The 26,102-nt window shown below is 41.6% G+C and overlaps 1 protein-coding gene across 1 annotated transcript in view; it reads left to right on the top strand.

Annotated features, from left to right (window-relative positions):
- Window positions 1–26,102, top strand: part of LOC106566045 (suppressor of tumorigenicity 7 protein-like) — a 42,388-nt gene that overhangs the window by 13,893 nt on the left and 2,393 nt on the right. The window lies entirely within an intron of this gene.

Here is a 26,102-nt window from a genome sequence, read left to right as displayed (position 1 = left end):
AAACTCAGCAAAATGCAAAACGAACAAAAACATCACAAAATGGCGTCATAATATATGCACGAACTCTACCAAAGTGTTTCGGTTGGGAAGCATGCAACACCTCTACCTATTCTGTGATCAACTTTCTCAGGAGTTGCAGGTCTTATGAGTTCTGGCATTGACGTATCCTAGTATAGAAAATACCATTAATATAGAATGATTGTTTGATATCGGAATGGATCTGTTTACATTAGAAGTTAGCGTTTTAATGGGAACAATTAAATTATTAAGACATATGCAATAATGTGTATTTACCATAGATCACTTACAGGGGGTGCTGTTCTGAAGCCATCGAGCAGCCATTTTGGTACTCCTCCATTGTAAAAAAAGATATTGGAAGAAATAAAAATGCATTTATTAACATCTACACACATTTTTGACAAATATATTCTATTACACACCTTAATGCATACGTTTAAATTATATTATGTGAACTGAACATAAACATTTTAAAATAAAGATATCAAAACATATTCCTTAAAGTAATTTTTTTAGAGAGTACTGTTACTGTCCCCACTACAACAACAACAAATCCTAAATACATGTTATTTTGTCCTTTTTTTAAAACATTTTGTTGAAATACTGTAGAATTCCATTCATTCCTATGGAGAACTGCTCCTTCTGAGGAGTACCAATATGGCAGCTGGTCGAGGCTCCGGTGTGTTTCACTGTACATTCACTCCCTACACCTGAACTGCTGCTCTCCATCAACTTGTGCACCGCAGTTAAGCAATCCAGCTAAAATCTTGTATGATTAATGATCTTATTTCATGGGGCTGTTTTGTCTCAAAGGTGTGAGAATTAAATATAGCCTAATCAATTGTCTAATTAGATTCCTTTACTGTACTGCATGGCAGCATCTCCAACTTAGCTCTGTCCCAGCCAGGGAGTTAGTAGTTCAGTTCACTTTATTGGATAGCAGGACTTGAAGACCATCCAAGGATCAACAGCTAGGAGGGCCACTCTGGGTACTAGTTCAGATCTAGGATAGTAATAGTCTAACAGGCTAGTCTTGCATTGCCAGTTCCAAGTCTCGTGGGAAAGACAGAAACGTTGGTTCAGAACAGGCGAACGACACCTCAGTTCAACAGCACTGTACTTGGATAGTATATCAGACCTGAGGATGTAGCTTGCTTTGATGATGCCAGTTTTCCACAGAGCCGCACCCTGTCAGGAGGGTCAGCTTCAGGATGATAGTGCCGGTCACTACGACAACAGGCTAACACCTCCACTCAGTCATTCTGGCTGTTCCCAGGCCAGCCCAGGCTCAATTTCTTAGGGCACAATGCCAGTTAAACATCAAAAGCAAAGAAAACTGCAGTCCAATTGCCCCCTTTTCCTTGACGTTATGGCCATATATGGTGGCCGAAAGAGTGTGTAAGCAGCTGATAACACAATGCAACATAAACTGTATAACCTTGACAGACAGACTTAACGGTATGTTGCCAAAATAAAAAAAATCTGGCAATGTTTTTTTAGAGCCAAATTCATACAGTCCCATTTTGACCACATTCTTTCCGGGACAAGCCTTTTATATGTACCTTGTTTGTGCCGGCAAGTTTAGGAGTGTGCCAATGTGGGTGGACATGTATTTGAAGAAATCCATTGAATATACACCATTACAAAGAAATCCATTTATTAATGTGTTTTAGGCAGGTCTTAAAACCTGTTACGGCTAGACGTTCCATTAGCGCAATACATCAAAATAAAGCTTAACTTCTTGTTAATCCAGCCACCGTGTCAGATTTCAAAAAGGCTTTACGGCGAAAGCAAACCATGCGATTATCTGAGGACAGCGCCCCATCATACAAATGCATGACAAACATTTTTCAACCAGGGAGGTGTGACACGAAGCCAGAAATAATGATATAATTCATGCCTTACCTTTGAAGATCTTCTTCTGTTGGCACTCCAAAATGTCCCAGAAACATCACAAATAGTCCTTTTGTTCAATAAATTCCTTTGTTATATCCCCAAAATGTCAATTTATTTGGCGCGTTTGATTCAGAAATACACCGGTTCCAACTCGCCCAACATGACTACAAATGATCTAATAAGTTACCTGTAAACTTGGTCCCAACATTTCAAACAACTTTCCTAATCCTTCCTCAGGTATCCTAAAACGTAAATAATCGATAAAATTTAAGACGGAATATACTGTGTTCAATAGCCGATAAAATCAACGTGGAGCGAGCTCCAGGTCGCACGCAAAACACAATAGAGTCCACTTGGCTTGACACTCACAGAGAACAGCCATACTTCTTAATTTCTCTAAAGAAAAACATCAACCAATTTCTGAAGACTGTTGACATCTACTGGAAGCCATAGGAACTGCAACCAGGTGCCTCATAAATATAGTTTCCCATAGAAATTTAATTGAAAACACAGTGACCTCAATTTTTTTTTTCCCTGGATGGTTTGTCCTTGGGGTTTCGCCTGCCAAATAAGTTATGTTATACTCACAGACATTATTTTAACAGCTTTTCATCCAGATGTGAAAATAGTGCCCCCTAGCCCGAAGAGGTTAAGAAACATTATTAGACTAAGATATATTTTCAAAACAATAGAATGGCACATTTTTTGTTGAATGATGTTACTGGTCTGTGCAGCCTATAGGCTACATGGCTGTGCCATGCACAGGAAATCAATAGTGATTTTGTTCATTAACCTATTACATCTAGACGTTCCGCTAGCGGAACACCTGCTGCAATATCCAATGATGGGCGTGGCGCGAAATACAAAGTCCTCGAAAATCCGAAGACTTCCATTTTTCAAACATATGACTATTTTACACCATTTTAAAGACAAGACTCTCCTTTATCTAACCACACTGTCCGATTTCAAAAAGGCTTTACAGCGAAAGCAAAACATTAGATTATGTCAGCAGAGTACCCAGCCAGAAATAGACACCCATTTTTCAAGCTAGCATATAATGTCACAAAAAACAAAACCACAGCTAAATGCAGCACTAACCTTTGATGATCTTCATCAGATGACACTCTTAGGACATTATGTTATACAATACATGCATGTTTTGTTCAATCAAGTTCATATTTATATAAAAAAAACAGCTTTTTACATTAGCATGTGACGTTTAGAACTAGCATACCCACCGAAACTTCCGGTGAATCTACTAAATTACTCACGATAAACGTTGACAAAAAACATAACAATTATTTTAAGAATTATAGATACAGAACTCCTTTATGCAATCGCTATGTCCGATTTTAAAATAACTTTTCGGTGAAAGCACATTGTGCAATATTCTGAGTAGATAGCTCGCCATCACAGGCTAGCTATTTTGACACCCACCAAGTTTGGCCCTCACTAAACTCAGATTTACTATAAGAAAAATTGGATTACCTTTGCTGTTCTTCGTCAGAATGCACTCCCAGGACTTCTACTTAAATAACAAATGTTGGTTTGGTTCCAAATAATCCATAGTTACATCCAAATAGCGGCGTTTTGTTGTGCGTTCAAGACACTATCCGAAGGGTGACGCGCCCGGCGCGTTTCGTGACAAAAAAATTCAAAATATTCCATTACCGTACTTCAAGCATGTCAAACGCTGTTTAAAATCAATTTTTATGCGATTTTTCTCGTAAAAAAGCGATAATATTCCGACCGGGAGTCGTTTTCGTTCAAAGACTGAAAATAAAAACATGGAGTCTTCTCGTGCACGCGCCCCCAGTCTCATTGTTCTCTGATCGACCACTATCCAAATGCGCTACTGTTTTTCAGCCATGGCCTGCAAAGTCATCATTCAACATTCTGCCGCCTTCTGAGAGCCTATGGGAGCCGTAGGAATTGTCACGTTACAGCAGAGATCCTCAGTTTTCAATAAAGAGAGTGTAGAAGGCCAAGAAATGGTCAGAGAGGGCACTTCCTGTAAGGAATCTTCTCAGGTTTTGGCCTGCCAAATGAGTTCTCTTATACTCACAGACACCATTCAAACAGTTTTAGAAACTTTGGAGTGTTTTCTATCCAAAGCTAATAATTATATGCATATTCTAGTTTCTGGGCAGGAGTAATAATCAGATTAAATCGGGTACGTTTTTTATCCGGCCGTGAAAATACTGCCCCCTATCCATAACAAGTTAAACAGACAAGACACAGTTAGGCTACCCTGATCACAGTCAAAACACATATATTTTATAATAGGTTAAGAATATAATGAAATATAACAGAATAAAATACAAATCATATTTTTCCCACACAACTTTTGTGTCACGGCAACATTTGGAACCGCTGTCATATAAAAAAGGGATATTTTGAAACAAGCCCATGTTTTTAATTTTTTTAAATCCACGTTTCATCTTGTTTCCTACCCTCACATTCACTTTGTTAGGGAGCAGACGTAGGGTCTTACATTGAGAATATCTTCATCATGATACCGATAGAAAATAATAGCAATCTATATTTTCAAAAGCATTTTGGAGTTGCCTTTACGAGATTGAGCATAACAATAGGCCTACACTTGATTAAGACTACATTATTGCATGCTAAATGTTTCTGATCAGTGATAGATGAGTAAACGAATACATGAGCTACCACCTCCACTTGTTTGCCAGCCAGAGAATTAACCAAATATACAGATGGAGAATCGGTGAGAAAAACAATCCCATTGATTGATTAAGACAAGTACAGGCTTTTGGTCTCGTGTAGGCCTAGGCTAGTAAGCGGCAGTGAGTGAAGTGAAAAACAATCCACTTGTTAAACTACATAACATGCTGACAAAATGTTCTGATCAGTGCTAATGAATGAGCCAACTAGACATTTCCACAGCCTAATGGTAGCCTAACCTATATCCAAACAGAGATTCAGTAAAAATACAAATCTGACATTGATTGATTTATCAAGATGACTCTCCACGCTTGTCTAAAAGCGGCACGAAATGGTGCTGAACTAGTGAACACATGGGCAGGCTATTGCTTCAAATGAATTATAACATTTGGATGACTTTGGGAGATTCAGTACGCAACAATTGGCCTTCCACTTGCATTCGCCTACTTCATTCCTTCCACTTGCATTCGCCTACATTATTCCTTCCAGTTGCATTCGCCTACTTCATTCCTTCCACTTGCATTCACCTACTTCATTCCAATATTTACGTCACCCATTGATATTTATTCCCCCAGTAATTATTTATGGATCCATCCAGTTGTGGTTAAGAAAACAGTGCATGTGTTGGAATATGTGAAGAGACAGGTGAAGCGACATGCCTCGCAAAGTTTAGAACTGGCAGGAGGATAGTAGTAGCGGGCGCTGCCTAGCAACCATCAAGAGCTTAAGAGCGTAGTTAGTGCGTGCCAATGCCGCCTCAGCATTACGACTGCATTTCATACTAGGCCGTAGGCAGAACTTTACAACAGTCATGACTAGGTTGGTTGCTGGAAATACATTGAACAAAAATATAAACGCAACATGCAACAAGTTCAATGATTTTACTGAGTTACAGTTCATATAAGGAAATCAGTCAATTTAAATAAATTCATTAGGCCTTAATCTATGGATTTCACATGACTGGGCAGGGGCGCAGTCATGGGTGGGCCTGGGAGGGCAAAGTCCACCCACGGGGAGCCAGGCCAAGCCAATCAGAATGAGTTTTAGCCCCACAAAAGGGCTTTATTACAGGCATCATCAGCTGTCCGGATAACTGGTCTCAGACGATCCCGCAGGTGAAGAAGCCGGATTTGGAGGTCTTGGGCTGGCGTGGTTACACGTAGTCTGCGGTTGTGAGGCCGGTTGGACATACTGCCAAATTCTCTAAAACGACGTTGGAGAGGCGGCTTGTGGTAGAGAAATGAAGAACATAAAATTCTCTGGCAACATCTCTGGTGGACATTCCATTCCAGTCAACATGCCAATTGCGCGCTCCCTCAACTTGAGACATCTGTGGCATTGTGTTGTGGGGCAAAACGGCACGTTTTAGTGGCCTTTTATTGTCCCCAGCACAAGGTGCACTTGATATACCACACCTGTCAGGTGGATGGATTATCTTGGCAAAAGAGAAATGCTCACTAACAGGTATGTAAACAAATTTGTGCACATAATTGGAGAGAAATACGTTTTTTGTGGGTATGGAAAATTTCTGTTATATTTTACTTCAGCTCATGAAACATGAGACCACCATGTTTTGATGTATGTGATTTAGTCCCATTTCTTATGCATTCATAAGACACGTGTGGCTCTGTGTTTCTGTTTTTAGCTTGTTTGGCTAGGCGCTCTCACACTAGGCTAATCCTCTGTTTACAGTGGCCCTGTTTATTAACTCTCACTTTACACAGCAGGGCTATTAGTCTGGTTAAAAGCAAGCCCTCAGAGACCGTCTCATGCTCAGACTTTTGTTATGGGAAAGGCTACCTCTAGATAGTGAGAGCCGGGTTTTTACGTCACGGCGGAGAGCCTGGTTTTTGCAGTGCGGCGAAGAGCCTGGTTTGTGTTAGGGCCAGATAGAGAGAGGCACTACATGAAAGCCTCAGAGGCTGGAGGGAAGAACGGCCAGGCCCCACCATTCTCTGAGGAAAACCACCCCCTGGCTTCCTCTTATCCACTCCTATTCCCACTACATGACAGCTGTAATCTACTCCTAGTCACATTACATGGTAGCCATAGCTGTCCTCAACTAGGACTGGGCGGTATACCATATTTTACTATATACCGGTATTGATGCACGGACCGGTTTGGGTTTTTACTTTACCTTCTATAACTGTATTTGAATGTTTGGTTTGTTAAATGTGATATACCGTGTGTAACGTTCCATTTTTATTGTTTACACTGCTACAACTTAGACCGCTGCGCCACTCGGGAGCCCTAAGGCACTGCATCTCAGTGCTAGAGGTGTCACTACAGACCCTGGTTCGATTCCAGGCTGAATCACAAAAGGCTGTGATTGGGAGTCCCATAGGGCGGCGCACAATTGACCCAGCATCGTCTGGGTTAGGGGAGGGTTTGGACGGGGTAGGCCGTCATTGTGTAAAAAATAATAATAATACGTACTTAACTGACTTGCCTAGTTAAATAAAGGTTAAATAAAAAACATTTAAAAAAAACTTGAGTCATCCCCCCTCAGCTCTCTCCCCATCTCTCCATGCCGCTTTCCTCACATACTTAGCCCCGTCCCCTATCACTCAAGGAGCGCATTTGTTGTTGCTTGACCACCAGACACTTGCGTTCAGTCTGCATCGTCAATGAAGCACATGCAACAATTTTGATGACATTTGCTTAATATAAATCCACACGCGTTCTATAATTACACTTTGTTTCTTACATCTGTAAACATCTAGTTTGTCTTTTCTTAGCTAAGCTAAATCGTGTTAGCCGCTAATTCTAATCGTTAGTTAGCTGGCTAGCTAGCTAATAAATGTACTGAGTCAGAGCAAACGTAGCTAGTTAATACAGCCAAAGATTTATAGGGTCCCCTAGGAAACACTGACCATCACTTTGGTTCCTACCCTGTCACAATAACTCCTGCCTGGCATTTTCATTCATTGTCATGTCAAACAACATTGTATTCAAAGTGCCCACTATTATATTCTAACTATAGAATTATAATGATTATTCTATTTCCATGATTCCTACAGTTCACCCAGGTGTTTTGACCTAAACTGCAAGTCAAATTGCAATTGCAATATTTGGTTAAAAATAAGGCCTAGTTCTTTTCCCCATATCATGCAGCCTGACATGGCAGTGTGAAAATCACCTCAAATAAGTGCAGTAAATGCAAAAATGTATGGAAATGCAGGAAATTCAATTGAACAGTATAAAACAATCAGAATGGAGAAAGACCCATTTGAAATCACTTAGAATGTATGTGTTGCCACACTAGGGTCACACACTACTCATAAAGCAAGTTTAGAACTTTTATTATTAAAAAACATAAAATACTGTCAAATTACGCTACCTATTCTGTAGATCATTGATGGCAGTTGGTCAGTAGAGACTAGCCTAATTCGATGTGTGCTTTGTAACTCTCTCCATGTTATGGAGGATGGATGATGTTTTCAGTATTCAGACGTACAGTGGCTTGCGAAAGTATTCACCACCCTTGGCATTTTTCCTATTTTGTTGCCTTACAACCTGGAATTAAAAATAGATTTTGGGGGGGTTTGAATCATTTGATTTACACAACATGCCTACCACTTTGAAGATACATTTTTTTTTTGTGTGAAACAAACAAGAAATAAGACAAAAAAAAGGAGAACTTGAGCGTGCATAACTATTCACCCCCCCCAAGTTAATACTTTGTAGAGCCATCTTTTGCAGCAATTACAGCTGCAAGTCTCTTGGGGTATGTCTCTATAAGCTTGGCACATCTAGCCACTGGGATTTTTGCCCATTCTTCAAGGCAAAACTGCTCCAGCTCCTTCAAGTTGGATGGGTTCCTCTGGTGGACAGCAATCTTTAAATCATACCACAGATTCTCAATTGGATTGAGGTCTGGGCTTTGACTAGGCCATTCCAAGACATTTAAATGTTTCCCCTTAAACCACTCCAGTGTTGCTTCAGCAGTATGCATAGAGTCATTGTCCTGCTGGAAGGTGAACCTTCGTCCCAGTCTCAAATCTCTGGAAGACCGAAAAAGCTTTCCCTCAAGAATTTCCCTGTGTTTAGCACCATCCTTCAATTCTGACCAGCTTCCCAGTCCCTGCCGATGAAAATCATCCCACAGCATGATGCTGCCACCACCATGCTTCACTGTGTGGATGGTGTTCTCGGGGTGATGTGAGGTGTTGGGTTTGCGCCAGACATAGCGTTTTCCTTGATGGCCAAAAGCTACATTTTTGTCTCATCTGACCAGAGTACCTTCTTCCATATGTTTGGGGAGTCTCCCACATGCCTTTTGGTGAACAACAAACATGTTTGCTTATTTTTTTCTTTAAGCAATGGCTTTTTTCTGGCCACTCTTCCGTAAAGCCCAGCTCTGTGGAGTGTACGGCTTAAAGTGGTCCTATGGACAGATAATCCAATCTCCGCTGTGGAGCTTTGCAGCTCCTTCAGGGTTATCTTTGGTCTCTTTGTTGCCTCACTGATTAATGCCCTCCTTGCCTGGTCTGTGAGTTTTGGTGGGCGGCCCTATCTTTGCAAGTTTGTTGTGGTGCCATCTTCTTTCAATTTTTTAATAATGGATTTAATGGTGCTCTGTGGGATGTTCAAAATGTTGGATATTTTTTTATAACCCAACCCTGATCTGTACTACTTAACAACTTTGTCCCTGACCTGTTTGGAGAGCTCCTTGGTCTTCATGATGCCGCTTGCTTGGTGGTGCCCCTCGCTTAGTGGTGTTGCAGACTCTGGGGCCTTTCAGAACAGGTGTATATATACTGAGATCATGTGACAGATCATGTGACACTTATATTGCACACAGGTGGACTTTATTTAACTAATTATGTGACTTCTGAAGGTAATTGGTTGCACCAGATCTTATTTAGGAGCTTCATAGCAAAGGGGGTGAATACATATGCATGTACCACTTTTCTGTTTTTTATTTCACAGAATTTTTGGAAGTAATTTTTTTACATTTCACTTCACCAAATTCAACTATTTTGTGTATGTCCATTACATGAAATCAAAATCAATTTAAATTACAGGTTGTAATCCAACAAAATAGGAAAAACGCCAAGGGGGATAAATACTTTTGCAAGGCACTGTAGGTGACTGAGTGATATGATGAGAGAGAAAGTTGTTTCCTTGTAAATCTTATCTGATTGAGTGTCTTTAAACACTTTGAAACATCTGACTCCTCGTCACTACACACTGTTCTGTTTGGGTCTGGGTGGACGTGTCTGTAGATCTCTGATTATTGAAATGTTTACCAAGAGACGTGTTTTTATAAACACAAGCAAATAGTTGGCCAAAATACACTTCAACGAGGAATGTATGAAGACCACACTCCAGATGAAAACTTGCAGTCACAACTTTGCAGTCTTGTATAATGTCGCCTACCTGAATGTGAAAAACAATGATCAATTGGGCTGATATCTTAAAACCATGACCCATTGGGTTGATATGTTAAAACCATGATCAATTAAGCTGATATCTTAAAACCATGATCAGTTGGGTTGATATGTTAACGTGAAGTATATACATTCCAGTTGTACTAGGAATGAAGACTAACCTATGTTATCATATTGTCTGGTGTCGTCTCTGTATTTTGCACAATTTCCTCATTACAGTCCTACTTCATTAAGGATTGTGTGTGTGTAGGCTTGGGCGGTATACCGTGTATATACCGTATACCGGGGTATTTTGAAATACCGACACACAGTATGATTTTCAATACCGTTTGGGGCGCCCTAAAGCTTGAGGGGTGGGGTGCGTGCTACGCACTTGCTTAACTATCTTAGGTGTGCCAAATAAATGATCTCCAACTCAGGGCTCCAGCTATGCATTTGGTCATGACACCCTGTTCTGTTTGTGTCTGGGTGGACGTGTCAGTAGACCTGTGACTATTGAAATGTTTACCAAAATGCTTGTTTTTATAAACGCAAGCAAATAGTTTGCCAAAATACACTTCAGCAAGGAATGTGTGAAGACCACACTCGAGATGAAAATTTGCAGTCAGAACTTTGCAGTCTTGTATAATGTTGTCTACCTGAATGTGGAAAAACCATGGTCAATTGGGCTGATATGTTAAAACCTTGATCAATTAAGCAGATATCTTAAAATCTTCATCAATTGGGCTGATATGTTAACATGAAGTATAGACGTTATACATTCCAATTGTTGTAGTAGGCATAAAGACTAGCCTATGTTATCATATTGTGTGGTGTTGTCGCTGTAGGTTGAGACTGTGTATTTTGCACAATTTCCTCTACTTCATTATGGAGTGTGTGTATGTGTTAGGCTTGGGCAGTATACCATATACATTTTGAAATACCAACGGTATGATTTTCAGACTGGACTTTGTGCAAACTGGAAACTTCATATCCCGAGGCCGCATTTATAGTAGCTGGGGACTTTAATAAAGGAAATCTGAGGAAAAGGTTAACAAAGTTTTATCAACACATCTCCTGTGCTACTCGCTCATCGAGCACTCTTAACCATTGCTACTCCCCCTACCGGGATGGCTATAAGGCATTGACCCCCCCCCCCCCCCCTTCGGCAAATCAGATCATGCCTCCATTTTGCTCCTCCCCTCCTATAGCCAGAAACTTAAACAGGAATTACTAGTGGTAAGGACTGTTGAACATTGGTCTGAGCAATCGTAATCTATGCTTCAAGATTGTTTTGATCAGGCGAACTGGGAAATCTTCCGGGCTGCCTTTGAGAATTGTATTGATGTACACATTGACTCGGTGACAGAGTTCATCAAGAAGTGCATAGAGGATGTTGTTCCCACTGTCACGATTACAACCAAAAAAAGTGGATAGATGGCAACATTTGTGCAAAACTGAAAACACGAACCACTGCATTTAACCACTGCAAGGTGACTGGGAACATGGAAGTATACAAACAGACCAGCTATGCCCTCCATAAGGCAATCTGAGGCGCAACAACAGGGACAAAGTGGAGTCGCAATTCAAAGGCTTGGACACGAGGCGTATGATGCAGGGACTCCAGACAATCACAGATTATAAAGGGACAAGCTAAACACCACCTTCGCCCGCTTCAAGGAAAACTCAGAGCCGCCAACGTGGGCCACCGCCACTAACAAGGACTGTGATCTCGTTCTCTGTGGCCGACATGAGTATGACATTTATGGCATGTTAACCCTCGCAAGGCTGCCTTCCCAAGCCGCGTCCTCAGAGCATGTGCAGACCAGCTGGCTGGAGTGTTTACGGACCTATTCAATCTTTCACGATCCCAGTCTGTTGTCCTCAGTTGCTTCAAGATGTCTAACATTGTTCCTGTACCCAAGATAAGCGACAGTCATTTAGTTCAGTTACCATCACCCTATAGCACTTACTCCTGTCATCATGAAGTGCTTTGAGAGGCAAGTTAAGGTTCGATCCCAGGCTGTGTCACAACCGGCCGTGACCGGGAGTCCCATAGGATTGCGTCCGGGTTAGGGGAGGGTTTGGCTCATCGCGCTCTAGCGACTCCTTGTGGCGGGCCGGGCGCCTGCTGGCTGACTACGGTCGTCAGTTGAACGGTGTTTCCACCGACACATTGTTGCGGCTGGCTTCCAGGTTAAGCGGGCGAGTGTTAAGAAGTGCGGTTAGGCGGCTCATATTTCAGAGGACGCGTGACTCGACCTTCGCCTCTGCCGAGCCTGTTGGGGAGTTGTAGTGATGAGACAAGATCGTAATTGGATATCATGAAATTGGGGGGTAAAATACACACAAAAAATAGGAATGCTGTTCAACTACTCAGCCTTCAACACCATAGTGCCCTTCAAGCTCATCACTCAGCTCAGGGCCCTGCGTCTGAACCCCGCCCTGTGCAACTGAATCCTGGACTTCCTGACAGGCCAACCCCAGTTGGTGAAGGTAGGCAACAACACCTCTGCCACACTGATCATCAACACAGGGGCCCTACACGAGTACATGCTCAGCCCCCTCCTGTACTCCCTTTTCACCCATGACTGCGTGTCCACGCACGTCTCCAACTCAATCATCAAGATTGCTGACGACACAACAGTGGTAGGCCTGATTACCAACAATGACGAGACAACCTACAGGGAGGAAGTGAGGGCCCTGGCGGAGTGGTACCAGGAAAATAACCTCAACGTCAACAAAACGAAAGACCTGATCTTGGACTTCAGGAGACAGCAGAGAGAGCACACCCCCATCCACAACAACGGGGCCACAGTGGAAAGGGTGAAAATCTTTAAGTTCCTTTGCGTGCCCATCACAGACAACCTAAAATGGTCCATCCACACAGACAGTGGTGAAGAAGGCTTAACAGCGCCTCTTCAACCTTGGCCCCTAAGACCCTCACAAACTTCTACAGATGCACCTTTGAGAGGATCCTGTTGGGCTGTATCACCGCCTGGTACGTTAATTTCACCATCCGCAACCACAGGGTTCTCCTGGAGAGGGTGGTGCGGTCAGCCCAACGCATCACCGGGGGCGCATTGCCTTCCTTCCAGGTCATCTACAGCTCCTTGTGTCACAGGAAGGCCAAGAAGATCATCAAGGACCTCAGCCACTCGGGCCACGGCCTGTTCACCCCACTACCATCTAGAAGGAGGAGACCGTACAGGTGCATCAAAGCTGGGACAGAGAGAATCTGTTTTTCAGTCTATCTCAGGCCATCAGACTGTTAAATAGTCACCACTAGCCGGCCTCTGCCCGGTACTTTGCCCTGAACTTAGTCACTGTTACTAGCTGGCTACCACTCGGTACTCTGCTCTGCACCTTAGAGACTGCTGCCCTACAGTTTTTCTTCTTTTAAAAGTTACAAACTTATGCCGTGACCGTTAGTGGTAGATGGTGGCATTCTGTCATTGCACCACACTATCACAAAGGGGAGTTAGAACGCCTATCTATCGGTAGTCTAAACTGTGGCAATTAATGGAGGCGTTTTCAGTCTGAGAGTCTCCTCTGGCACTAGAGTCCTGCATCAGGCAACAACAACAAAACTGCCGGTGGTCCTGGAGTTAAGAGAGAACTTGGGTAAAACAATGGGGTTATTTCACTTGACATGTGGACTGACGATTTTTGAAAAATAGCCACGGTGGGCTTTTGGTTTCTCTCCCTCTAAAAACAGAAATTAATAACAAACTGGCTTTATTGACAAATTAGTAAGAATGTCTCACCCCATGTTCAAGAATGGCCTTTTTACCTTTATTCCGATTACAATTGCTCACTTGAAACAAAATCATCTCCAAAATATTGTTATTTTTTAAACAAGCCATAGAAAGTTGGTTGCAACAAAAAAAAGTAAGGAACTTGTCTGTCGGCCCTGCATTAAAGATCAAAATTGGTTAAAGAAAATTGTGATAAATATAAAATATATACCAGTTTCATTTAAGGACCAAAATATTGACAGCAGTGCCATATAGATATTTTGAATGTACTGATTCCATGGCATATGGTTTATGAATTGACATGCAATTGTCCGCTCCTCCTGAAAGCCCTAATATTAAAAACAGTCAAATGCATGCTCTCTGTCGCCCACACGCACTTTAAACATTTGGATAATAAAGCATTTAAAGGCTGACATTAGTTGGTTTTAGTACTTCTGACAGCCAAAATTCTTACTCCACCCATATCTTTTGGACTTTTAAACATTCCCAGAAGGCATGGATTATTATAGGCTACTGCAGGCCTAAAACCTATGGGTGCAAACAACGTTTCCATGATGGGCTATTAGCAGGACAATTGACTCTTCAACCTTTACAAAAGGATAGCTCGGGCTAGGTGTGGGAAAGAAAATCCCCCTAATTTACAATGTAGTAAGTACTCTAAAGTTTTACATTTCTAACTACAAACATCATGCAACTGCAAAATGTCGGGTAAAGCATATACTGTACAGTATTTCTTAATCAACATCTTAATACTTTCGTTAATAAAATAATGATAAAAATACTCTTTCAAAATGCAGATGTTTATTTCAACTATCAGCAGGATAATAGACTCTTGCCGAGTTTAGGGACTTTAAATATATTAGTTGATCCATAATGAATTACTATGGGAATAAATATCACTGAATGACATAGCATGGGTCTGGTCTTGAGAAATCAATCATGGGCCTATTTATATAATGAATATGAATTCAGAGGGCAGAAATGATTAAATATTAAAGCATTAGAACTCTCACTAAAGGCGTCAGTCATACAAAAGTTATACTTAAATCCGAAAGAGTTTTGCAGTTTGTCACGAATCATTGGGTCGAAACTACAGAACAGTACAAAACAAGAGAACACACATGGTTAATGTTCTGGAAATAAATAGAAAAATAAACACATTTTATATATATATATATATATATATCTTACAGAGCCTTTCCATAAGTCCACTTAAGTTTCTTCAACTGTGATTAGAGCGATGTTGTGCAGTGATGCCAGCAGATTCCAGATTGCCTTTGCCGATTGCTCATCATCTTCAACCATAGTCGATGGCTTGAATAGTCTCGCTGGAAATGGAATACCATGGTAGATGCTGTGTTTTTGGTTGATGGCCAATATATTAAAAACAGTCACATGTAATTTGTGATTTCAATCGCTTTATTGTTTAATTATTTAAGGCTCCTTTCTCTTCTGGAACTCTGCTGGAGTTCTTTTAAGAATAAAGTAGGCTAATGAAGGCAACACATTGTTGCTTACTGGAACACCTAAAGTCATCCAATTGTTTATAATAGGATTTGAAGCAACTATTTCAGCACCGTTTTGCGCTGCTCTGAGACAAGCATGGGGACTGGTCTTGATAAATCAATGAAATTGTATTTTCACTGAATCTCCGTTTGTGTATTGGTTATCCTACAGGTAGGGTGTGGAAATGTTAGGATTATTTTTTGCTGTCCATCAATGATTCCCAACCAAATGTAAAGAGCTTGAGCAATTTTGACAAAAACTATGATTATGCATGTTTATGTTGCCTAAGAGTTGTGCACAATCTCACATAAAATTTGTGCATATTATGTACATAATGTTTTTCTGCAGAATTTGTGCATTTTTGTGTGGCGTTACCATGTTTACTATGTACTGTAGGCTATGTTTACTTCTCAGACTGCACAGTAGCCTAATAAACATATGTATTTTGAAATATATATTTTTTTTACCACGGTAGATGCTGTGTTTTTGGTTGATGGCCAATATTAAAAACAGTCAAATGCATTTGTGAATTCAATCGCTTTATTGTTTAATTATTTAGGGCTCCTTAGTCTTCTCTGTGCTGGAGTTCTTTTAAGAATAAAGTAGGCTAATGAAGGCAACAAATTGTTGCTTACTGGAAAACCCAAAGTGTAGTCAACTATTTCAGCACCGTTTCGCGCTGTTAGGATTATTTTGGATTATTTTGCTCTTCACTCGCAGTCACTTAGTACCCTACTCCCAACCAGTCACGCTGTAAAGGGCCAACTTTTGAAAGCCAGTCACCACTTCCCCCCACCCCACCATGTTAAAACTGGTTCTCTCTTTCTTATTCTCCTATTTTCTTCTCGCTAAATAACAGGTACTGTAGTTGCCCAGATACTTCCCACCTTTCCCTCAGCTATACATCCATGGCTCTTCCTATAACATCTGCCTCCATCTAATCCTTGTTTAGTATTACTGAATCAACCACTGTCTGTCAGATTTATAATTTTTGTTTTTCTTGGAATAGAAACACCATTATATTAATCAAATTAATTAAGCTAAATTCCTTAAAATCAATCCCATATACTATGTTTTTACAAAAAAGGTTTTAAATTCTCTAGTACAGCCAGTATTAAAAACAGTCAAATGCTGCTCAAAGATGCCCTCTCGTGGTCAAACTAGCACTAACTAGCATTAATGGCAACAATGGCTGACACTAAAATAACGTGCCATAGAATTCTGCGGCAGCCCGCAAGCTGTGCTACAGTACGACACGACTTTTAAAGGAAGAACCACTGTATATACATAGTCATTGAACACTGGTCACTTTAATTATGTTTACATACTGTTTTACCCACTTCATATAGTGCATTGGAAAGTTACAGCCTTATTCAAAAATGTATCAAATTACATTTATTTTCCCCTCATCAATCTACAAACAATACCCCATAATGCCAAAGCAAAAACTGGTTTTTAGAAATGTTTGCAAATGTATTACAAATAAAAAAACTGAACACGTTTACATAAGTATTCAAGCCTTCTTGGTTATGACGCTACAAGCTTGGCACACCTGTATTTGGGGAGTTTCTCCCATTTTTCTCTGCATATCCTCTCAAGCTCTGTCAGGTTGGATGAGGAGCGTTGCTGCACAACTATTTTCAGGTCTCTCCAGATATGTTTGATCGTGTTCAAGTCCCGGCTCTGGCTGAGCCACTCCTGCATTGTCTTGGCTGTGTGCTTAGTGTCATTGTCCTGTTGGAAGGTTAACCTTTGCCCCTGGTCCTGAGAGCTCTGGAGCAGGTTTTCATTAAGGATCTATCTGGACTTTGTTCCGTTCATCTTTCCCTCTATCCTGACTAGTCCCCCATTTTTATTAATTTAATTTAATTTATTTTTTATTTCACCTTTATTTAACCAGGTAGGCTAGTTGAGAACAAGTTCTCATTTGCAACTGCGACCTGGCCAAGATAAAGCATAGCAATTCGACACATACAACAACACAGAGTTACACATGGAATAAACAAAACATACAGTCAATATTACAGTAGAACAAAAGAAAACAGAAAGTCTATATACAGTGAGTGCAAATGAGGTAAATTAAGGCAATAAATAGGCCATGGTGGCGAAGTAATTACAATATAGCAATTAAACACTGGAATGGTAGATGTGCAGAAGATGAATGTGCAAGTAGAGATACTGGGGTGCAAAGGAGCAACATAGATAAATAAATACAGTATGGGGTGAGGTAGGTAGATAGATGGGCTGTTTACACTTGGGCTATGTACATGTGCAGTGATCTGTGAGCTGCTCTGACAGCTGGTGCTTAAAGCTAGTGAGGGAGATATGAGACTCCAGCTTCAGAGATGTTTGCAGTTCGTTCCAGTCATTGGCAGCAGAGAACTGGAAGGAAAGACGACCAAAGAAGGAATTGGCTTTGGGGGTGACCAGTGAGATATACCTGCTGGAGCGCAAGGCGGGGCTTTACCTAGCAGAGACTTGTAGATAACCTGTAGCCAGTGGGTTTGGCGACGAGTATGAAGCGAAGGCCAACCAACGAGAGCGTACAGGTCGCAATGGTGGGTAGTGTATGGGGCTTTCTTGACAAAACGGATGGCACTGTGACAGACTGCATCCAGTTTGTTGAGTAGAGTGTTGGAGGCTATTTTATAGATAACATCACCGAAGTCGAGGATCGGTAGGATGGTCAGTTTTACGAGGGTATGTTTAGCAGCATGAGTGAAGGATGCTTTGTTGCGATATAGGAAGCTGATTCTAGATTTAATTTTGGATTGGAGATGCTTAATGTGAGTCTGGAAGGAGAGTTTACAGTCTAACCAGACACCCAGGTATTTGTAGTTGTCCACATATTCTAAGTCAGAGCCGTCCAGAGTAGTGATGCTGGACAGGCGAGCAGGTGCGGGCAGTGATCGATTGAATAGCATGCATTTAGTTTTACTTGCGTTTAAGAGCAGTTGGAGGCCATGTTAGTTAACACAGTGTCCAAAGAGGGGCCAGAAGTATACAGAATGGTGTCGTCTGCGTAGAGGTGGACCAGAGAATCACCAGCAGCAAGAGCAACATCATTGATGTATACAGAGAAGAGAGTCGGCCCGAGAATTGAACCCTGTGGCACACCCATAGAGACTGCCAGAGGTCTGGACAACAAGCCCTCCGATTTGACACACTGAACTCTATCAGAGAAGTAGTTGGTAAACCAGACGAGGCAATCATTTGAGAAACCAAGGCTGTTGAGTCTGCCAATAAGAATGTGGTGATTGAAAGAGTCGAAAGCCTTGGTCAGGTCGATGAATACGGCTGCACAGTAATGTCTCTTATCGATGGCGGTTATGATGTCGTTTAGGACCTTGAGCGTGGCTGAGGTGCACCCATGACCAGCTCTGAAACCAGATTGCATAGCGGAGAAGGTACGGTGGGATTCGAAATGGTCGGTAATCTGTTTGTTAACTTGGCTTTCGAAGACCTTAGAAAGACAGACAGGGTAGGATAGATATAGGTCTGTAGCAGTTTGGGTCTAGAGTGTCACTCCCTTTGAAGAGGGGATGACCGCGATAGCTTTCCAATCTTTGGGAATCTCAGACGATACGAAAGAGAGGTTGAACAGGCTAGTAATAGGGGTTGCAACAATTTCGGCAGATAATTTTAGAAAGAGAGGGTCCAGATCGTGTAGCCCGGCTGATTTGTATGGGTCCAGATTTTGCAGCTCTTTCAGAACATCAGCTATCTGGATTTGGGTGAAGGAGAAATGGTGGGGGCTTTGGCGGGTTGCTGTGGAGGGTGCCGGGCAGTTGACCGGGGTAAGGGTAGCCAGGTGGAAAGTATGGCCAGCCGTAGAGAAATGCTTATTGAAATTCTCAATTATAGTGGATTTATCGGTGGTAACAGTGTTTCCTAGCCACAGAGCAGTGGACAGCTGGGAGGAGGTGCTCTTATTCTCCATGGACTTTACAGTGTCCAGAACTTTTTTGAGTTAGTACTACAGGATGCAAATTTCTGTTTGAAAAAGCTAGCCTTAGCTTTTCTAACTGCCTGTGTATATTTGTTCCTAACTTCCCTGAAAAGTTGCATATCACGGGGGCTATTTGATGCTATGCAGAACGCCACAGGATGTTTTTGTGCTGGTCAAGGGCAGACAGATCTGGAGTGAACCAAGGACTATAATCCTAGTTCAACATTTTTTGAGTGGGGCATGCTTATTTAAGATGGTGAGGAAGGCACTTTTAAAGAATAGCCAGGCATCATCTACTGACGGGATGAGGTCAGTGTCATTCCAGGATACCCCGGCCAGGTCGATTAGAAAGGCCTGCTCGCAGAAGTGTTTTAGGTGACAGTGATGAGGTTTGGTCGCGGACCCATTACGGATGCAGGCAATGAGGCAGTGATCGCTGAGATCTTGATTGAAAACAGCAGAGGTGTATTTGAAGGGCGAGTTAGTTAGGATGATATCTATGAGGGTGCCCGTGTTTACGGATTTGGGGTTATACCTGGTAGGTTCATTGATAATTTGTGTGAGATTGAGGGCATCAAGCTTAGATTGTAGGATGGCCGGGGAGTTAAGCATGTCCCAGTTTAGGTCACCTAGTAGCACGAGCTCAGAAGATAGATGGGGGGCAATCAATTCACATATGGTATCGAGGGCACAGCTGGGGGCAGAGGGAGGTCTATAGCAAGCGGCAACAGTGAGAGACTTGTTTCTGGAAAGGTGAATTTTTAGAAGTAGAAGCTCGAATTGTTTGGGTACAGACTTGGATAATAATACAGAACTCTGCAGGCTATCTTTGCAGTAGATTGCAACACCGCCCCTTTGGCAGTTCTATCTTGGCCGAAAATGTTATAGTTAGCGATGGAGATTTCATGGGTTTTGGTGGTTTTCCTAAGCCAGGATTCAGACACGGCTAAGACATCCGGGTTGGCAGAGTGTGCTAAAGCAGTGAGTAAAACAAACTTAGGGAGTAGGCTTCTAATGTTAACATGCATGAAACCAAGGCTTTTACGGTTACAGAAGTCAACAAATGAGAGCAACTGGGGAGTGGGAGTGGAGCTAGGCACTGCAGGACCTGGATTAACCTCCACATCACCAGAGGAGAAGTAGGATAAGGGTACGGCTAAAGGCTATACGAACTGGCCGTCTAGCACGTTCGGAACAGAGAGTAAAAGGAGCCGGTTTCTGGGCACGATAGGATAGATTCAAGGCATACTGTACAGACAAAGGTAAGGTAGGATGTGAGTACATTGGAGGTAAACCTAGCCATTGAGTAATGATGAGAGAGATATAGTCTCTAGAGACGTTTAAACCAGGTGATGTCATCGCATATGTAGGAGGTGGAACAACATGGTTGGTTAAGGCATATTGAGCAGGGCTAGAGGCTCTACAGTGAAATATGACAGTAATCACTAACCAGGACAGTAATGGACGAGGCATATTGATATTAGAGAGAGGCATGCGTAGCCAAGTGAACATATGGGTCCAGTGAGTGGTTGGGCTGACTGGGGACGCGGCGATTCAGACAGTTAGCAGGCCGATGCTAACAGTTAGAACAAGCTAGCAGTCGTAGAGGATCGGCAGGGTTCCGTGCCCCGTGCCGGCAGTAGAAGGCGTCCGGATATTGTAGCCCAGGAGTGGGCTTCGGTGGTAGCACAGGAGCCCTGGCCGGGCTAGCTTCAGGCTAATTGGTGCTTGCTCCGGGATGGAAACGCTAGCCAGGAGTAGTCACCCGGGATTGCGCTTAGCTAGTTCCGAAGATCCAGATGAAAATGTTCAGAGTTTGCGGTAGGAATCCGGGGATATGGGGAGAAAAAAAATAATAAATAATAATAGGTCCGTTGTGCTCTGGTTTGAGTCATGTTGTTCGAACTGGCGAGAGCTTTCCCGAGCTAAAGGTTAGCTGATGACCGCTAGCAATGGTTTGCTGACTGATAGCTGGTAGGTAGTTAGCTGGCTAGCTTCAGTTGAAGCATTCCAGATCCGAGGTAAATAGAAATACTTTAGGAAAAAAAACAGATCCACGCCACATTGGGTGAGGCAGTTGCAGGAGAGTATTTAGAAGTTGAGGTTTAGGAAAATATTTTTAAAAGATATGCGAAGAAAAAGATCTAAAAAGATATATACAAGGGACACGACAGGACAAAGACGTCTGACTGCTACGCCATCTTGGATTCGAATGCCAGTCCCTGCCGCTGAAAAACATCCCCACAGCATGATGCCGCCACCACCATGCTTCACCGTAGGGATGGTGCCAGGTTTCCTCCAGATGTAACGCTTGGCATTCAGGTCAAATAGTTAAATCTTGGTTTCATCAGACCAGAGAATCTTGTTTCTCATGGTCTACGAGTCCTTTAGGTGACTTTTGGCAAACTCCAAGCAGGCTGTCATGTGCCTTTTAATGAGGAGTGGCTTCCGTCTGGCCACTCTACCATAAAAGCCTGATTGGTGGAGTGCTACAGAGATGGTTGTCCTTCTGGACAGTTCTCCCATCTCCACAGAAGAACTTTGGAGCTCTGTCAGCGTGACCATCGGGTTGGTCTCCTCCCTGACCAAGGCCCTTCTCTCCCGATTGCTCAGTTTGGCCGGGAGGCCAGCTCTAGGAAGAGTCTTGGTGGTTCCAAACTTCTCCCGTTTAATAGTGATGGAGGACACTGTGTTCTTGGGGACCTTCACTGCTGCAGACATTTTTTGGTACCCTTCCCCATATCTGTGCTGCGACACAACCCTGTCTCGGAGCTCTACGGACAATTCCTTCGACCTCATGGCTTGTTTTTTTTTATATAGACAGGTGTGTGCCTTTCCAAATCATGTCGATTCAATTGAATTTACTTCAATCAAGTTGTAGAAACGTCTCAAGGATGATCAATGGAAACAGGATGCACCTGAGCTCAATATCAAATCTCTTAGCAAATACTTATGTAAATAAGGTATTTCTTGTTTTGAAGATTTATACATTTGCAAAAATAAAAAACTGTTTTTGTTTTGTCATAATGGGGTATCGTGTGTAGATTGATGTGGAAAACATTTAATTTAATACATTTTAGAATAAGGCTGTAACGTAACTAAATGTAGAAAAGGGAAAGGGGGTCCGAATACTTTCAGAATACGCTGTATGTAAAGTGCCTTCAGAAATTCACACCCCTTCACTTTTTTCACATTTAGTTGTTTTACAGCCTAAATTTAAAATAGGTTATATTGAGATATTTTCTGACTGGCCTACACACAATACACCTTCATGTCAAAGTGGAATTATGTTTTGTTGTTCATTTTTTTGTTTTACAAATGTATAAATGAAATGATGAAATGTCTTTTAGTCAGTAAGTATTCAACCCTTGTCTTATGGAAACTACAAATAAATTCAGGAGTATGGGCTTAACAAGTCACAAGTTGCATGGACTCACTATGTGCAATAATAGTGTTTAATATGATTTTTGAATGAATACTTCAGTCGAGCAGTGAATTTCAAACACAGATTCAACCACAAAGACAAGGGAGATTTTCCAATGACTCGCAAAGAAGGGCACCAATTGGTAGATACAAAAAAAAGAGCAGACCTTGAATAGCCCTTTGAGCATGGTGAAGTTATCAATTACACTTTGGATGGTGTATCAATACACCCAGTCACAATAAAGACACAGGCGTCCTTCCTAACTCAGTTGCTGGAGAGGAAGGAAACTGCTCAGGAGTTCGCCATGATGGTGACTTTAAAACAATTACAGAGTTTAATGGCTGTGATATGAGAACTGAGGATGGATCAACATTGTAGCTACTCCACAATACTAACATAATTGAGTGAAAAGAAGGAATGCAAATATTCCAGAACATGCATCCTGTTTGCAACAAGGCACTAAAGTAATACAGCAAAAGAAATTGGCAAAGCAATTAACTTTTTTCTTGAATTAAAGTGTTATGTTTGGGGCAAATCCAATACAAAACATTACTAAGTCCCACTCCATATTTTCAAGCATAGTGGTGGCTTCATCACGTTATGGGTATGCTTGTAATCGTTAAGAACTGGGGTTTTTCAGGATAAAAAAGAAACGGAATGGAGCTAAGCACAAAACACTAGAGGAAACCCTGGGTCAGTATGTTTTCCACCAGACTCTGGGAGATGAATTCACCTTTCAGCAGGACAATAACCTAAAACACAAGGCCAAATCTACGCTGGAGTTGCTTACCAAGAAGACAGTGAATGTTCCTGAGTGGCCGAGTTATAGTTTTGACTTACATCTGCTTGAATATCTATGGCAAGACCTGCAAATGGTTGTCTAACAATGATCAACAACCAATTTGGACTGGGAAGTTTATTATAAATAAATTAATTGAGTCACCAAATCTGCAATAGAAAGAATAAAATGTAGCTCCTGTAATATGGGTCATATTTAAGCAGTTTGAGATAGAGCAGGGGTCTCCAACCCTTTTTCTTTCAGAAAGGCCATTCAATACTAAAACATTTTTTCACAAGCTACTCATTTACAGCCTGCATATTTTGTTATTGTGTAGGCCTAATTTGATGAATAGAAACAAAGTAATGTAATTGCGTTTTGGTTTTAAGAACCATGCATTTTTTTATGCATTACTGATTTCAGTAATCATTGCTACAGTTATGATGTATATAGTGCTATTTCTGTTGTTTTATGTATTACCATTTTCATTGTTTTATTTTTACTTACTGTACCCTGCAATCACACCTGCAATCCTGTACATGTGACTATTCAAGACTGAATCTGAATTATGAGAACAAAAATCTTTCTACTGTAGCCTACCTTGAGAATCTTGCCTTTTTTAAAATGAGTGAAAATTAAAGGGTTTTACGTTTGAACAAATCTGTAGCCTGCAACTACTATCAATTAAAAAAAAAAAATTGTAATTCTGTTTAATAGTGGCCTTTTTTAACAACAACCACTGTGAGTAGAATATAAACAGAATAAACATGAAAAGTATGAGTAATAACAAAAGTGTAGTCTCAGCAAGCACACTAATTGATGTTCTGCTTTAACTCCGACATGGACTTTTTTTGGTGCCATTGTTTGAAGCGCTGTCTCCATGAGCATGTTTAAATTTAACTTGTCTCAGCACCATACATATTTGATGAGAAGAGGGTCTAAATTGCTTATTTGGTCAAAATTAGTTACCAAACCAAGCAGAGCTGTTTTATCGTGATACAAATATCCTGTGCTTTTTACTTTGGGCATAGGTGCATACAAACAAAGCTTGGCTACATTGTAACTCTGAAGCGGCCACAGTGCGCTGGCATATGGGGCTCACCCGGGAAATTATACAATGAAAATGATATGTAACAACACCATTGGACCAAACACTCTGACATGAAACAACAATACAAATGAAACGACATCGTAACAAAATAGATTTAAATCAATATTCTGCAGGTCGTATTGAACACCAGTGGTGTAACTAGTGCTTTCTAACTTTACTCAACTATCACAGAGCAGGAGTGAAGCAAGACTTTCTATTGGTCAATACCATTTATCTTGAGGCGACGGGGTTCAAATTGTATTATCATCATTTTGGTAATTATTTAACTAGGCAAGTCAGTCAAGAATAAATTCTTATTTACAATGACCGCCTACCCCGGCCAAACCTGGACGACGCTGGGCCAATTGTGCGCCGCCCTATGGGACTCCCAATCATGGCAGGATGTGATACAGCCTGGATTCGAACCAAGGACTGTTGCCTCTTGCACTGAGATGCAGTGCCTTAGACCGCTGCGCTACTCTGGAGCCCAAAATGCAATCTGTTAAATATTATACAGTGTCATATATAAAATGGACATATCTTTTTTAATACAGACTACTTTAAAACATTACTAATCATTGAAAATGACATTACCCAATACATCATGATCATTTTCTGGTAAAAAAGTGTGGGTGCAAAAACATACGTTTGCAACCCTATTTTGAAAGTGTGGGTCCAGCTGCTCCATTGCGCAGGCACCTATACGTATACCCCAGTATGGTACAAGAAAGGTATGAACATCTGGATACCACCCAGCCCTAGTTTGTGTATCTATTAAGTGAGGGTTGGAACTGGAGAAGAGAGACCCATTACATGGCATGCTTGGCCATAGTTCCACATACTAGAACAATGCTGTGGTCTTGCTTCCCATATCCTGTCAAAACCATCTGTTCACCTCGCGAATGTATTGCTTCATAAACACAAAGTGTTGTTTATGGTGGATTGAACTATTGGGGTTGAACATTTTTCAGATGTGTGATCGTGGATGATTTCTATTGGTTAAGCTGGAGAGGGAGAGGCCTCAGCAAGGGTTATGGGTCTCCCCTCTCTACTTGCTTATTTGTTTTGGGAGAGAATTTTATAGAATTACACCTGGGTCCCTGGGGTGTAGTAGTGATGCAAGCTCTGGTATTCAGCCTTAGATGAAGGGTACATTCTAACGTGCCCCCTGCCCTCAATACAAGTCGCCATGCTTCTGCTGGTAGTCTCACTTTCATTTCTCCTCCCTATATGTAACCTTTATTTAACTAGGCAAGTCAGTTAAGAACAAATTCTTATTTACAATGACGGCCTACCCCAGCCAAATCCGGACGACGCTGGGCCAATTGTGCGCCACCCTATAGGACTCCCAATCACGGCTGGATGTGATGCAGCCTGGATTCAAAACAGGGACTGTAGTGACACCTCTTGCACTGAGATGCAGTGCATTAGACTGCTGCGCCACTCGGGAGCCCAACTATATAGTGCTCTAAATACCCCCAATTCATGTTGTTAACTTCAAAAGAATACAACATAAAAATTGCTGACACCATTCAAACCAATGAGGGTTCGGAATCAGCCAATTATCTCAGAATCATATTTTTTCCATATAGAACCGTATATCCCCATCTCTGGATGGGTTGT

The sequence above is a fragment of the Salmo salar genome, chromosome ssa12 (genome assembly GCF_905237065.1).
Source record: "Salmo salar chromosome ssa12, Ssal_v3.1, whole genome shotgun sequence".
Taxonomy (NCBI): domain Eukaryota; kingdom Metazoa; phylum Chordata; class Actinopteri; order Salmoniformes; family Salmonidae; genus Salmo; species Salmo salar.
The sequence above is the reverse complement of the archived record's forward strand: the minus strand, read 5'-3'. Positions and strand labels throughout refer to the sequence as shown.